We start from the raw sequence: 5,656 nt of genomic DNA on the forward strand, positions 1-5,656 counted from the left end.
GGGAGGCCGGCAGACCAGCCCTCAGCGGCCTCAGGCTCCGAGTTGGTACCAGCTGGTGTCCAGGGCTCTACCTGGCTTCCTGGAGGAGGTGGGCAGGCAGGCAGGCCCGATGATTTGCCCACGTACCCGGAAGCCAGCAGGCAGGGACAGCGCTGCTCTCCTGGAGGACGGTGTGTAGGTCTCCAGCCCCGAGGAGAGCAGGGACATTTTCTGGTTCCCAGCGGGGTCCTTGGTGCCTCCAACAATGTCTGACATGAAGGCAGGGTGCCTGTGAGCCCCTGGGGAACAAAAGCCCCAGGTTTTGGCCTCCTTGTCCCCTCTGCCCCGAACTCCCTTTCCCTATTTAGCTGCATGGCTCCGTGGAAGCCCTCAACCCCACACAGCATCCCCCGTGAACGTGCAAACCCCTATCGAGTACGCAATCAGCCAGAACCAGAACAGGACATTCTGTCTACAGACCACAGTGTTATGTGTTTTTTAAAATTTATTTCTTTTTTAAAAATATTATTTTTATTGATTTCAGAGAGAGAGAGGGATAGAAACATCCATGATAAGAGAGAATCATTGATCAGCTGCCTCCTATACGCCCCACACTGGGGATGGAGCCCACAACCCGGGCATGTGCCCTGACTGGGAATCGAACCGTGACCTCCTGGTTCATAGGTTGACGCTCAACCACTGAGCCACACCGGCTGGGCAGAGCACAGTGTTTTTAGTCAAGGAAAAAGAAAGAAGGAAAAACAGAGGAAGGAAAGGTTGTTACAGGCTGAAACACCAACCCAATGCAATGTGTGCACCTTACTCAGATCCTGACTCAAACAAACCAGCTGCGAAAAGATATTCACGAAGAGTCCTGGAGGTTGGCTGCACCACAGGAATGTACTTACTTCGGAACCGTACACTTAAGGGTGGCTGCCCTGGCCGGTGCGGCTTAGCTGGTTGAGCGTTGTCCTGGGCAACTGAAGGTCATCAGTCCGATTTCCAGTCCGGGGCACAGGCCTGGGCTGCAGGCTTGTTCCCCAGAAGGGGGCGTGCAGGAAGCAGCTGATCAATACTTCTCTCTCCCTCTCCCTCTTTCTCGAAAAAGCAATAAAAACATGTTTGTTTTTTTTTAAAAAAAGAGTGGTTACACCTGGCTGGTGTGGCTCAGCGGTTGAGTGTCGACCTATGAACCAAGAGATCCCAGCTCAATTCCCAGTCAGGGCACATGCCCGGGTTGTGGGGCTCAATCCCCAATGTGGGGCGTAAGGAGGCAGATGATCCATGATTCTCTCTCATCATTGATGTTTCTATCTTTCTTTCCCTGCCCCTTCTTCTCTGAAATCAATAAGAATATATATATTTAATATATATTTTAAAAAGAGTGGTTACGATGGTAAATGTTACATGTATTTCACCACAAATTTTTTATTTAATTTTTAAAATCTTTATTGTTGAGAGTATTACAGATGTCCCCATTCCCCGCCCCCCATTGCCCTCTCCACCCGGTTCCTGCCCGACCGCAGGCCTTCACCACCTTACTGCGTCCACAGGTAAGATCTTTGGTTAATCTCTTCCCACCCCACCTGCCTTGCCTCTGAGATTTGTCAATCTGTTCCATGCTTCCATTCTTCTGATTCTTTTTTATTCACCAGGTTATTTATTTATTTATTTTTACCAGTTTTATTTTTTTCATTAGATTTTTTGTTCATTTATTTTGATTTTTAGATTTGGCTGTTGATAGATATGTATGTTGCCATTTTATTGTTCATATATTTTATCCCTCCTCCTCCCCCTTCTTTCTCTTTTTAAATAATACCCTTCAACGTTTCATGTGATCTGGTTTGGTGGTGATGAACTCCTTTAGCTTTTTCTTGTCTGTGCAGCTCTTTATCTGACCTTCAATTCTAAATAACAGCTTTGCTGGATAAAGTAATCTTGGTTGTAGGTTCTTGCTATTCATCACTTTGTTCCTGGGTAAAAGACCATTAAGGTAATGTGTAAAGCAGCCCATGGAGACAGCTCTTTTTAGGTTTTCTCTCTTTTTTTTTCTTTATTGATTAAGGTATTACATATGTGTCCTTATTCCCTCATTGCCCCCCCAACCCCAAAATAGGTTTTCAATATCTTGCTTTCTCTCTTCCCTTTCTGGCACCATATTGTGAATATGAGTATGCTTGATGTCCCAGAGGCTACTTACACTTTCTTCATATTTCTTATTCTTTTTGCTCTTCTGATTGGGTGGTTTTTGCTTCCTCATATTCCAAATCGTTGATTTGATTCTGGTAATCCCCTACTGTTGAATCCCTGTAAGTTGTTCTTTATTTCAGTGAGTGTATGCTTAATTTCTGATTGGTTCTTATTTTTTTTTTGTATTTTATTTTATTTTATTGATTTTTTACAGAGAGGAAGGGAGAGGGATAGAGAGTTAGAAACACCGATGAGAGAGAAACATCTATCAGCTGCCTCCTGCACACCCGCTACTGGGGATGTGCCTGCAACCAAGGTACATGCCCTTGACTGGAATCGAACCTGGGACCCTTGAGTCCGCAGGCCGATCCTCTATCCACTGAGCCAAACCGGTTAGGGCCTGACTGGTTCTTTTCCATGTCTCTCACCTTCTCACTAAGATCCTTGAAAGTCTCAAGATCCTTGAGTAACCGTATCACCATGGTTTTAAACTCTGTATCCAGTAGTTTGCTTGCTTCCATTTCTTTCATTTGTGATATGTTTATTTGTCTTTGCATTTTCGCTGCTTCCCTGTTTGTTTCTATGTATTGGGTAGAGCTGCTGTCTCCCGGAGTTGGAAGAGTGGCCTTGTGTAGCAGGTGTCCTGAAGTTGGAAGAGTGGCCTTGTGTAGCAGGTGTCCTGTAGGGCCCAGTGGCTCAGCCTCCCCAGTCACCTGAGCTGGGCACTCCAGGTGCACCCTGTGTGCACAGCCTTGTAGTTGAGCGTCTTCTGATTGGGTGCCAGACCAGCCTGTTCCGCTTCCGCCCCTCCTACAGGTCTCAACCTGCTTTCTTCATGTCTCTAGTTGTAGGACTTCCATTCACCCAGCTTCCAGGCGGTTCTGGATGATGCTTGTTCTGTATTTTAATCGTAATTTTGATGTGGTTCTGGGAGGCGGTGAGTACAGGTGTTTACCTACGCTGCCATCTTGGTTCAACAAACTTTTAAAAGATACTCTTGGGCCCTAACCAGTTTGGCTCAGTGGATAGAGCATGTGTCTGCGGACTGAAGGGTCCCAGGTTCGATTCCAGTCAATTCTCTCTCATTGACGTTTCTGACTCTCTTTCCTTCTCCCTTCCTCTCTGTAAAAAATCAATAAAATATATTTTAAAAAATAAAATAAAAGATATTCTTGGACCAATTGGGTAATGGGAACACTGACTATATATTAGATGACATTAAGGGATTATTAATTTTTTAAAAAATTTTTTTATTGGTTTCAGAGAGGAAGGGAGAGGGGGGCAGAGATGGAAACATCAATAAGAGAATCATTTATCGATTGCCTCCTGCGTGCCTCACACGAGGGATCAAGCCTGCAATCCGAGCATATGCCCAGACTGGGAATCAAACCGCAACCTCCTGGTTCATAGGTTGACGCTCAACCACTGAGCCTCGCTGGCTGGGCTAAGGGATTATTAATTTTTAAAGTGTGATAATGACATGAACAGCGTGTTAATCTCCTAGAGACACAAACAGACCTATTTACAGATGAGATATAATGACTGGGATTTATGGTTTATAGGAAGACGAGTTACAAACTGTTTTCATAACCAGCATCAAAAATACTATATAGAACCAAATTAAAAAAATTAGTCTGAAAAAGAAACGTTTTTAACAAAAAAATTGTTGGGGAAGGGGTTAAAATAGTCCAGAAGGAAGAGAGATGTGGGGAGATAAAGAGAAACCAAATTTGTTGAAGTGGGGTACATGGCATTTTTTATGCTATTCTCCGTCTTCTTTTGGGTGAAAATGTCCATGATCAGCCCGGCCAGTGTGGCTCACTGGTGAGTGCTGACCCATGCACCAGGAGGTCTCGGTTCGATTCCTGGTCAGGGCACATGCCCAGGTTGTGGGCTTGATCCCCAGTAGGGGGCATACAGGAGACAGCCATAGATGTTTCTCTCTCTCTCTCCCTCTCCCTTCCTCTCTCTGAAATCAATAAAAATGTATTAAAATAAAAAAAACATAAAAGATAAAACATAAGAAAATGTCCATGATCAAAAAAAGAGTAACAAAAAAAGCGCCCCCCCATGACAGCTGGTTTTTCCTCCCAGCATCCTCCCTGCGGACACACCCGGAACCTTGTTTGCTGTGTCTCCCCTGGAGCGGGGGCGCCAGGGAGTGAGCTGTCTCTCTTGTTCACGGCTGTATGTTCATGGCTGTATCCCCAGCACCTGGAGCAGCTCATGCATCTCACCCATCTCACAGCTGTGGGCTGGGATCTGCGTGGCCTCCCGAGCCCGAGCTCCGAGCCACAGTCTGCATACAGTTGTCTCCACCAGCTCTGACCTCGGAGGGCCAGGGGCGAGGCTCTCCGAGGCAAACGGAGACGTGGGTGCCCTGGTAGGCAAGAGGACTCGCCCCACGTCAGGGAGAGGGAGTGAGGGGAAATGACAGAGTCTGGCTAGGAGAAGCACGCCCCCACCCCAATGCGCTGCCCTCTCGAGTGGCCCAAGCTCATGTGGACATCACTGTACCAGCCACTGCTTGTGTGGCTTCCAAACACCAAGCCCAGCTTGAGCCAAGGTCACAGGTCCCTGGGTGAGGCCAGGGTCAGCAGGCAGGGCCCACCCAGCGGCCCAGGAGCCAACCTCTGGAGAAAAGGGGCAGGTGAGGAGCAGGTCTGCCTCCGCGCTCAGAGCCCTCGGCTTGGTTCCCCGCCACTGTGAGCAGGACAGGTGAGATGCACACGCTTCCGCATCTGCAGTGAGCCTCTAGCCGGCACCGCCGGGCACAGGGCACGATCGCAGCAGTGCCAGGGCCTGGGGGCTCTGGAAACTGGGATGAGGGGGACACTGGGCACCACCATCAGCGTGCTGGAGGGGACGGGGTGCTGCCGCGGAGGGTTCTCATTGTGAATGACCCTCCTTCTCCCACCTGGGCCCTCAGGGAAGATGGCAGTCCTCCTAAAGCCAAAACAGGCCTGCAGTGTAGAAGCAAGAGCCCTGGGGTCAGACAAGTCACCCGGCTCAGCGCGCAGTGCCTCAGTTTCCTCACCCGCACAACGGGCACACCATGGGGAGGCCCACACTGGGGACCAGGAATTCGTGTTTGTGGAATCTGAGCCCACGGGTGGCTGACCCCTGCCCCCTTGCTGCTCCTGCTTCTTGGGCGATGTGGGGCCTGAGGTGCCTGGGGCTTGGACATGGTGCTGGGGAGCCCCAAAGGCCTGCTCCTCGTCCTTCCCTGGAGGCTGGTGCGTTCTGTGCGGGGGAAGGTGCTGTTCCCTCTGGGGAAGGGCCTGGGCTGAGGCAGCTGGTTCCAAGGTGGGCAGACGCACCGGGTGCAGTGGAACCAGCCTCCCCGTCTCCACAGCTGCAGGCAGCTGCCCCCTCCCTGCTTGTGCCACCTTGGGGAGGTCAGCTGGGCATTCCCTTCCCAACAGACCCGGTGGGGGAGACACAGAGGGTCTGCCACCCCATCAGACACTCTCTTATCCCAGCCCCC

The sequence above is a fragment of the Myotis davidii genome, unplaced genomic scaffold (assembly GCF_000327345.1).
Source record: "Myotis davidii unplaced genomic scaffold, ASM32734v1 scaffold425, whole genome shotgun sequence".
Lineage (NCBI taxonomy): Eukaryota > Metazoa > Chordata > Mammalia > Chiroptera > Vespertilionidae > Myotis > Myotis davidii.